Genomic DNA, 11,611 nt, shown 5'->3' with positions numbered 1-11,611 from the left:
TAAAGGTTATGAATTTAGTCTTATCTATATTTAAAGTTAATAAGTTAGAGTCAAGCCATTTTTTTGTAATATTTAAGCCAACTTCAGCTTTTGTGATTAGTGTGTTCCAGTCAGTGGCCTTAAAAAGTAACACAGTGTCATCAGCAAATCTTATAATTTCCCCGTCTATTTCGAGGTGACAAAGATCGTTAATATAAATAAGAAATAGGATTGGGCCAAGTACGCTGCCTTGTGGTACTCCGTAGGATACTTGTTCCTTGTCACTACATGTGTTTTCTATTGAGGTATATTGGGTGCGATTTTCCATGTAGCTTTCAATTAATTTGAGTTCTGTTCCCGTGATTCCGAAATATTTAAGTTTATTGAACAGGTTTTGGTGGTGAATTGTGTCAAACGCTTTTGCCAGGTCTAGGAATATTCCAAGGCATTTTTTACCCTGATCTATATTTGTTTTGAGGAAGTCTGTTACTGAGGCTATGGCATGTGAGGTACTCATATTTTTCCTGAATCCAAATTGATTTGGTGATAGTATATTGTTTTTGTTAAGAAAAATTAAAAGGTGGTTTTTGATATGTTTCTCGAGAATTTTTGAGAGCGTGTTTAGAATTGTAATTGGTCTGTAATTATTAATTTCTTCCTTGTTTCCTTTTTTGTGGATTGGAATTACTTTGCCCGTTTTCAAAATAGTTGGGAACACTCCTTCTTTAATGGACCGATTAATAAGTATAGTAAGTGGGATAAGAAGTGCTGACTTTATTATTTTTAGTGTCATCGGTGATATTTTGTCGCTACCCTGAGAGTTTGTGTTTTTTAGTTCGTTTATAAGTTTTAGTGTTTGTATTTGGGTAATGTATGGAATTTTAAAGGAAGAAACATTAGTGTGTGTATAGTGGTTTGAGAATTCTGGGATATCGTCATTTGTAGTGATTCTGTTTGCTAATACCTTGCCGACGTTAGCGAAATAGTTATTCACAAAATTACATATTTTTAGTGGTTGTTCTGATGTCTTAATAATCTCGTTATCTATTTTAATCTCTGTTATGGAATCGCTTTTCTTTGAAGATGTGTGGGATATTTCTTTTAGGATTTGCCAAATTTTTTTGGGGTCCTTGTTGCATTTATCTAATTTATTTTTATAATATATTTCTTTCGATATACGTGCAAGTCGTGTGCATAAGTTTCGATATCGTTTATAGAAATTAATGAGATAGATGTCATATGGGTTAGATTTGCATTGTTTGTGGAGTTTGTCTCTTTTACTGAAACTTGTTATGAGTCCTTTTGATATCCACGGTTTTAGAAGTTTATGTTTAGTTGGAGAACTTTTTTCGGACGTGATGGTATTTTTTTTAAATTCGTCTTGAATACATTCTATAAAAAGTGACCATGCTTCATTAATTTTATTATTTTCTACGAGTTCTTCCCATTTTTTATTAAGTAGTATGTCATTTAGTTTTAAAATATCAGTTGTATTGTGGGTTTTTGTGGTTTTGGAGTGTATTTCTTGTGAATTGTTTGTAGTGTTTATTTCCAGGATAAGTGTATAGTGGTCTGTAATTGTCGAGTGATGGATTGTGGATTTGTATGATCTTTTTGTTTTTAACATAATGTGGTCAATACAAGTTTGCGTGGGTAATAGGTTATTTTGTTTAAAGTTGACTCTTGTGGGTTCATTTATGGTGCTAAAGAGTCCATGGAATAACAAAAGGTTTAAGTAATCGTCACTTTGTGGATGTTTTTTATTTTCTAAAATGTTTATATTCATATCTCCTATTAAGCAGATATTTTTTTGTTTTTTCATTTTGATAAGTTGACTGTCTAGGGACCTCAGAAAGGGAAATATGTTTTTTATAGAAGGTGATCGATACATAGCTAAAATACATATGTCATTATTTATGATTATTTCAAAGCCGTTTGCGTCTGTGATATCTACCTCCGTTAAAGTTGAATGTAGATGTTTTTTGCAGTAAATTACAATACCGTCATTTTGATTTTTAATATTTTTGGAGTGAGTGACCGTATAATTAGGTAATTGTATTGGTGTGAAGATTTTATCTAGCCAACATTCTGTGAGAATTATCACGTCAAATTCTGTCTCCAATTGTTGAAGTACGACACTGAAATTGTCAAAATTTTTTGAGATACTGCGTATGTTTTGGTGTAATATTTTTAATTGTTTAGCCATGGTAAGATTAAAATTATCGGATGGATGTGTACGATTTTGGGATAGTAAATTCAGATCATCTTTATTATATCATCGGAGTGTTTAATATAAATTATTTTATCTTTCTCGGCTTTCCGCGCCATAACCTTTCCATCTTTGGTCCATACAAATGCATATCCCTTTGTGATGGCTTGTTGTTTTGTTTTCCATAGTAGTTCCTTTACATATGGTGACAGGATTTCACTGATGTAGATTTTTGAGTTTAGCCCTGGGGATGTTTTGTATTTGACTTCTCTTTTCTTAGAGAGCAAAAGCTCACGTAATTTAGGATTATTGAATCTAATTTTGATTTTCGGATGGTCCCTTTGTTTTGTTGACGTTGATGCTGCAGACGGTCCCCCTGGCTGAGCCTTGGCAGTAGTTGGATGTAGTCTGACGGCCTGTAGAATGTCTTCCGGAAGGATCTGAATGTCCGCTGTTTCGGCTATTGACCTTACTATTTCCAATATAGATTCATCCACTTTAAGAGGTACTCCGGATATTTCTAACGAGTCTGCCAGCATTCTATGGTCGCTTTCGGCAGCCCGTATTTCCAGATTCTTTAGTAGAATACATTTTTCGTTTAATGTTTTTTTTAATGTTTCGATATCTGTCATCATTGTTTTTTCCGAGAGAAAGGATTGGTTTATTTTTTCTATTAATTCATCATATTTATTACAAAGAAAGTCTATGGTTTTTTGTCTTTCTGCTGCTTCAAGGTTCATTTTTTTGAAAAGTTCGTTTTTTAGTTCATCTATTTTTGTGTCTATGTGCGACATTAGTCGATGTGTTAGGTCTTCGAGTAATTCGGCTGAATGAGGAGTAGGAGATGCACTGGTGTTTTTACGTGATTTCGACATTTTTAAATTTGTGCTTATGATTTGGTCGATAGATGTCACTTTAATTAAGTTAAATTTAGTTCTATTGCCTTCAGTTCCAATTATTTAAGTAGTCACTGTAATCTATTTTAAAGTAGTTTAGGTTATTTAGCTAATTTATTATTAAAGTAACAGAAAAAAAAAACTTTTTGAAACAGTAGGATTCGAACTCACTTGGTTCAGATATCTCCCCTGTCTAGACTGCCGCTTTCGTGACTGTTCACGCCACTGCACTATTGGCCGCTTATGACGTATCGTGAAATAGGTGCAATATGAAATTTCTTGGTAGAGAAATTTTATGAAATAAGCTGATGGATTTTTTCGACAATAGTCACTGTCACTTTGTAGAGATTGTTCACTTGGAATCACTTGAAATCACTTAATGAAATCACTCAGAGTTCACAGTCCGTAGAATTTAACTGTAATTTATCTTCATGTTAACGTTTACTGATATCTTGTTTGCTTTTTTTGAATTATACGCTAAAATTCGGATAATTTTTGTGGAGCAATATTTTTGCGTGCGCTCTATGTGACGGTTGGTAAGTTTTTTTGTTTATTATAGTACATAACTTGCGAATATCTAAGACTCTTGGTCCTAATATGGCTGACTGGGATTGCAATACCCTCCTAGTCTTAATATGGCAGACTGGGATTGCAATACCCTCCTAGTCTTAATATGGCTGACTGGGATTGCACTACCCTCATAGTCCTAATATGGCAGACTGGGATTGCAATACCCTCCTAGTCCTAATATGGCAGACTGGGATTGCACTACTCTCCTTGTTCTAATATGGCAGACGGGGATTGCACTACCCTCATAGTCCCAATATGGCAGACTGGGTTTGCACTACCCTCCAAGTCATAATAAGGCAGACTGTGATTGAAATACCCTCCTTGTGCTAATATGGCTGACTGGGATTGCACTACCCTCCGAATCCCAATATGGCAGACTGGTATTGCACTACACTCCTTGTCCTAATATGGCAGACTGGGATTGCAATACCCTCCTAGTCTTAATATGGTTGACTTGGATTGCGCTACCCTCCTAGTCCTAATATGGCAGACTGGGATTGAAATACCCTCCTAGTCTTAATATGGCTGACTGGGATTGCACTACCCTCCTAGTCCTAATATGGCAGACTGGGATCGCACTACCCTCCTTGTGCTAATATGGTTGACTGGGGTTGCACTACCCTCCTAGTCCTAAAATGGCAGACTGGGATTGCACTACCCTCATAGTTCTAATATGGCAGACTGGGATTGCACTACCCTCCTAGTCCTAATATGGCAGACTGGGATTGCAATACCTTCCTAGTCTTTATATTGCTGACTGGGATTGCACTACCCACTACCCTCCTAGTCCTAATATGGCAGACTGGGATTGCAATACCCTCCTAGTCTTAATATGGTTGACTTGGATTGCGCTACCCTCCTAGTCCTAATATGGCAGACTGGGATTGAAATACCCTCCTAGTCTTAATATGGCTGACTGGGATTGCACTACCCTCCTAGTCCTAATATGGCAGACTGGGATCGCACTACCCTCCTTGTGCTAATATGGTTGACTGGGGTTGCACTACCCTCCTAGTCCTAAAATGGCAGACTGGGATTGCACTACCCTCATAGTTCTAATATGGCAGACTGGGATTGCACTACCCTCCTAGTCCTAATATGGCAGACTGGGATTGCAATACCTTCCTAGTCTTAATATTGCTGACTGGGATTGCACTACCCTCCTAGTCCTAATATGGCAGACTGGGATTGCAATACCTTCCTAGTCTTTATATTGCTGACTGGGATTGCACTACCCACTACCCTCCTAGTCCTAATATGGCAGACTGGGATTGCAATACCCTCTTAGTCTTAATATGCATGACTGGGATTGGACTACACTCCTAGTCCTGCTGAATCATAAACATAAATAAATTGTCTTTTATTTGTTTTTATTTATTTTCATTTGGTTGAATTTAAAAGTTACAGTATGGTTGTGTTAATGTAAGGTCATGTTAATTAATTTTATAAATTTCATTACTTTTTTATAGACAAACGCCCCGGCATCTCAGAGTTCTCACGGCATCTCACCTAAGTGCTTTAAGAGAGTTTAAATTGTGTAAAAATTTTTCACTATGGTTCCATTGTCACTGACTAAGACTATTAGAAAAGGACTCGTCTAATTGTTTTATTTGAATTTGAGGTACAAAATTTACCAAACAGAATAACTTATTAACTATTAAAAAAATCATTAAAATAGACTCGCCCAATTGCGTTGAATTTGATATATCTACAATATGTACCGAAATGATAATAATAAAATTAATTTAATTTAATTTAACAACAAAATAAGTGCGTTATGTTTATTAAATTTAAATTTTAAAAAATGGTAGAACTTGCTGAAAATCCGCCTCGTGTCAGCACAGCGTGACTACTTTTTTTTTATCATTATTTAAACCCTGGTAAAATCAATGTTTTGTAATTATTAAAAATTTCCCTACGAGTTTCAGGACACTGTGTAGTAAAAACACCGTGTAAACAGTTTAAAAACAAAGTAACTATCTCGCCACCCGGCTGGACAGCGTTGTGAGACGGGAAGGACGACCTGTAGGAAGGGATTTATTATTAATTGTTGAGGTATATCCAGTGTCGCTGGGGGTTAACCTTAGGAGATAGACATATACCGTGACAGACTTTTTTCTAGACCTTTTTAATATATACAATTCCGTAGTACATTATTTTGATGTATCTCATAAGGTTTAGCCAGCGTTAGCAATGTAAGCGCCCGAATTTTTTAATTTTACAACTTGATTACAAAACATCGTTTTACTCTACTTTTTATAAATATAATATGCATGTATTATATATGTAAACGTTCCGGAAACAAAAATCTAAATGATGGTGAAAATCCTATCTAAATCCGTTGCGTAGTTTAGAAGAACTAAGCGCACAAACAGACAGGTGCGGGTAGTGACTTTATTTTATACTATTTAGAGATGTAAAGATAAATTAATGAGAAAAAACAAATGCTCGTTCTAATTCTGGCAGGATAAAAATACAGTATCCAACAATGCCACCATCTTGAACCGGAACCGGAACGTAACAAACAAATTTACTGACAGATGGAATGCCAAAAGGTCGAGATAAAATAGGCCGTCGTTATACTTGATGGAAATAAAATGTATATTACACAAAATAAAATTAAATATATGTACAAAAATTAATATTAATATATTTTTTTTAAATAAAATAAACAATAAATAATTGACAAAAATGTTAAAAAAATAAGAATGATCAAAAAATAGTATACAAATAAATAAAAAATAAATTTCTCAGGTGAATTTGATGGGTAATCTACAGGGTCATAAAAAAACATAGAATACACTTACCAAAATTCAAGTAAGGTCATTCAATTACACATATTTAACCTCACCTTAGCGGTGGTTTATATTTATTACACATTGCTTCTAATAACTTAAATAACTCTATAAATCCGCCAGCCGCCAATCAGTCGGTCGCGGACCGTCGTTAGATGTGGACTTCTCGCACGTTTTTTTAGCACCTGATGGTTTTTTCATGTTTTCAGCAATTAAATTACAATTATTATCACTTTTGATGTAAAATATAATAAATCTATGCGATTAGCTATGAATATTCATATTTTTTCGATATTAAATCGCTTATTTTGATATATGTATTGCTACACAGCACCGGAACGCGTGGATTTTTTTAGCATAATAAGGGAGAGGTTAAAAGCACTCCGGATTGTTAGAAAAGAAATCACAGATATGAATTCGGAGCCGTTGTGGATTGATAACATAATATTATTGTTCCTCCCCGGAGCCAAAGATCTCTGCCGCTCTAGGACTCACCACTTCTTAAAAACACCAAAAAATTATTGATTTAGAAATAATTCCTACGAATATCAAAACTGGATAGACGTAAAGACTGTCAACTGAGGTCTGAAGATAAAATTTCCTTAGAAAGAAATATACTCATTTTCTTTATCTCTTAGAGTTGATATGGAAAGGGTACCCGACTGCATTATTATCAGTTTTAACAGTAGATAAGCGCATCCGCCAGAGATTACGATGTGCAAGATAATTCGAACAGCGATCGTGGCAAAATTTGACAATACTAAAATTTTAATAAAATAAACTAACTGTAGGAGAAATGTAAACGCAAAACCAATCACCAAAATCATTACTCAAACAGACATCATAATTGATGCTGGATGCAAAGGTACTAAAACTTCTCTAACTAGTATAAAATCAAGTCGCTATCCACGTCTGTCTGTTGTGCGCCTAGTTCTTCTAATCTGCCCTACGGATTTAGATAGGGTTTTCACTATCATTTAGAGATTTTTTCCGGAACGTTTATATGTATAATAATGGCATGTTATACAGGGTTTTCCAATAAGAGGTGTTATTCTGAACAGCCCGCTATTTCGGTAGATGTTACTTTTAAAGCTGTCACTTTTTGACATTTGACAAGTAGAAACTACGCCATTAATAAAAATGGAATGATACACGCTTCAACAACGCATTGAAATTATTAAAATTCACTTGAGTGAATCAAATGCAAATCAACTTGAGTGATGAGGCCCATTTGCACAAGCAAAATTGTCGCATCTGGGGCTCGGAAAACCCAAGAGTTATTGTTGAAAAGCCTCTCTATCCTCAACGTGTGACTGTTTGGTGCGGTTTATGGTCCGGCGGAGTCATTGGACCTTACTTATTCGAAAATGAGACTGGAACAACAGTTACGGTGAATGGATAGCGCTATCGAGAGATGATTAATGATTTTTTTATGGCCAGAATTGGTAGGTATTGATCTGGACAACGCTTACCTTCAACAAGACGGCGCTACGTGCCACACAAGCAACGAAACCATTGATCTTTTACGATTGAATACCAAAATAACACCTCTTATTGGAAAACCCTGTATTTATAGAAAGTAGAGAAAAGTCGATATTTTGTAATCAAGTCGTAAAATAAATATTTTTGGGTGATTATATTGCTAACGCTGGCTAAACCTTATGAGATACATCAAAATAATTTACTATGAAATTGTACATCTTAAAAAGGCCTACAGAAAAGTCTACGGTGGTATATGTCTATCTCCTGAGGATAACCAGCAGCAACGCCGGGCACACGTCACATAGTTAAGAATATAATATTTTAAGTCATTTTTGACACCTTTGATAGATTTTCGCTTTTATAAATCGACATAAGGACATATATAAAATGTACCTTGATTCTTGATTCCTTCCCCAACAGGTTCAAATGCACAGGATGTAGTTACAAGAAGGCTATAATAACATACCTCAGTAGTCCACTGTAAATTAATCATCTTTCAAAAACAGTTTTCAGTATTCGGAAACATTCCATTTATTTGGATGTTTAATTTTGAATCCGACCTTTTGAGTATATCAGGAGTTGAGAGCTTTTTAATTTTGACAGTCGACGGACAAATATAAATTTCTAGGCTTCCGAGGTTTAGACAGCGGCGTAGCTACCTAGGGGCTAAGCGGGGCAGTGCCCCGGGGCCCTCAAGCTCAGGGGGCCCTCGAATCCTTACCAGAAATCTCGATCGAACTGGACTTTTGGAAATTTCTCCCATTTTACAAAATAAATATGACAGGTTGCATCTTGCAACCCCACTTTAATCATGACAACTCAGTTGAGAGAAATTCAAAAGTTATGCCTAGGGAATTTATTGGTGATAAATGATGCCGTTAGCAGTTGTGTGGAAATACAGATTTTTTTCGCAACGTTGCAGATTTGTTTAACTTTTTCGGAAACAGCATCAAACGTTGGAATCTACTGTCAAAATTCACTGGCGAATCGGACACCACTCTAAAAAAACTAAATCCGACTAGATGGTCCAGTAGTGTTAATACGATATCTGCAATAAAACTTCGTTATTTTGATATCTTCAAAGCATTATCAGAAATAGTTCTAAAGAGTCCTAATAAAGATGAGCGTAGTGAAGCACATATTATTAAAACAAAAATGCTAAATTTCGAGTTCGTCTTGCTTTGCGAATTCATGCACAGTGTATTGAACGACATCAATTATGCATCCAAAACTTTACAAAAATGCGGCATCAATTTGGGCGAGGCGAGTAAAGTTTTAGCAGAGACCAAAGCAAAGTTGCAAATTTATAGAAATGATTACGAATTATTCAAGTGCAAAGCCAGTGAAACTGCAAGAAAATATCGTATTGATACCAATTTTCAAGAAAAAAGGCAAAGAAAAGTTAAAAAACATTTTGATGGATTAGCTGCTGATCACCGATTTCCAAACCGAGAAAAAATATTTAAAATTGAGATTTTCAATAATGTACTAGACACAGTAATATCTCAATTAGATACACGTTTTATTGGTATGAGTGCAGTCTGTCGTATTTTCGATTTTCTAACACCAACATTTTTATTACATGTTGATGAAGCAACTTTATTACAAAAGTGTGACTAATTCCAAAGAAAATATTCAGATATAATAGGCCCTAGTTTTCCACTTCAATTTATTAATATTTACCATCTAGTTTTACCTCAACTAACTCAAGCATGGACTGTTCAATAATTATGTAAGGAAATAATGAGAAAATATGGAATGTTATTATTCTTTACAATTCCTGTCACTTCTGCAGCAGCTGAAAAGTCATTTAGCAAATTAAAAATAATAATAAATTATTTAAGAAATAAGATGGGCCAAACTCGACTCCGACATTTATCGCTAATAGCAATTGAAAACAAAACCGCATCAAGCCTGGATTTAAACGAAGTCATTGATACTTTTGCGAAAACTAAAGCTAGGAAAAAATTGTAAATATAATAGTTATTTAGTCAGTTGGTAGGCCCGACCTTTATATAATAAACCCTTGAATCTTCTCTATTTCGTTTTATTAGCCAAACCTACACCAAGTATTAATTGTAATTTATGTTGTTACTGTTTAATATTTTTATTACCTGCCCTGCAGTCTGCAGTGCACAGAAAAGTGCTTAAGTAGCTTAGCATTTTTAAAATTTTTGTATATTTCATATTTTTATTTGATAAAACCTAATCAGTTTACATAGCAGTGGGACCCCATTTTTTAATTTGCCCCAGGGCCCTTGGTTACCTAGCTACGCCACTGGGTTTAGAATTAGAATCTTGTAAAAGAAACATCAATTGAAAGAAGGGTGACGTTATTTTTTTACGTATTGTACGTAATCACATTTATTTTTATGTGAAACTTGCGTACTCTCCTTTATAAGGAAGACTGAGAAAAGGACGCGTCCTAACGCGTCCTCCAACCGCTTTGTGTTTTTTTTAGCATTTTCAAGGGAAATGAGGCAAAATCCCTTAAATCATCCTTTCTCTTACTTTTAATATCAATCAAACAACATTTTAACTTTAATAAAAATAAACTTATCAACCAGTTATTAGAACTTTATAATATGTGATTTGAGTGCAGTATTTTAAAAGTGAATATTCGGTAATTTTGCTCAAAAATATTCGATATTCGAAACGAACGTCGATCGGTAAATGCACCCCAGATGTTTTCAACGGAATTCTCGGAAACTCTGAAAGCAAGTGTTTTGCTAAGCCCAGGGTAATTTATTATCCCGACCGTTGCTTTTTATTGCATCCTTCTTTAGCCATCTTTTCGAACATGATCAGGGCAGATGACACTGTAATGCTGTAATGTGGTGCTGCCAAGATCTGGTATCTGTGAGAGGATATTGTGTCAGCGCTTTGTTAGCAGCAGACACATACCTGGACTGATGATGAACCTCGTGCTGGCACTGTTGGTGGATGCGGTGGACTCTCTCGCTGCAGCAGCTGGTCCAGTTTCTTCACCACCTAGGATTCTTGCTGCAGTGTCTTCATCTTCTATCTTCGTCGAACGTCACAGCGGTGTTGCCAAGGTCTGGTATCGGTGAGAGGATATTGTGTCAGCGCTTTTTTAGCAGCAGACACATACCTGGACGGATGACACTGTTGGTGGACGCGGTGGACTGTCTTTCGCTCCAGCAGCTGGACCAGTTTCCTCACCACCTAGGATTCTTGCTGCAGAGTCTCCATCTTCTATCTTTGTGTCACCTGTTCCTATACTTCGTTTTACTTAACTTAACATCACTTTATTTTTGTAATATTTATATTTTTTGTAAAACCTGCATCAACTGTAAAGCTCCCCTGAGGTGATATCTCACAAAAGCGGCGCTATAAAAATTGTCCAATAAATAAACTTCCGATTTAGTTGTCCGGGTTAAATCTTCCCCAAAGGAAAAACTTAACCCTTCCACTCACTTTTCCACAAATGATCATCTAGTCAATCAACATTATGTAAGTGCATTATATAAGCAAAATAAATACAAAACAATACAAGAACAACATGTCAAATCACCAGAGATCAAATGGGAAAATAATTCACCGTCTCCAGATATTTTCATATCAGAGGGTTCGGCTCGGTAGAACTTCTAACAGGGCCTATAAATCCTACTGATCCCTCAACATAAATATTTAAAAAATCTTTTGTTATCCTACATGTA

The sequence above is a fragment of the Hesperophylax consimilis genome, chromosome 17 (genome assembly GCF_061612785.1).
Source record: "Hesperophylax consimilis isolate HC1 chromosome 17, BYU_Hcon_1.0, whole genome shotgun sequence".
In the NCBI taxonomy this organism is placed as follows: domain Eukaryota; kingdom Metazoa; phylum Arthropoda; class Insecta; order Trichoptera; family Limnephilidae; genus Hesperophylax; species Hesperophylax consimilis.
Note: the sequence above shows the minus strand (reverse complement) of the source record.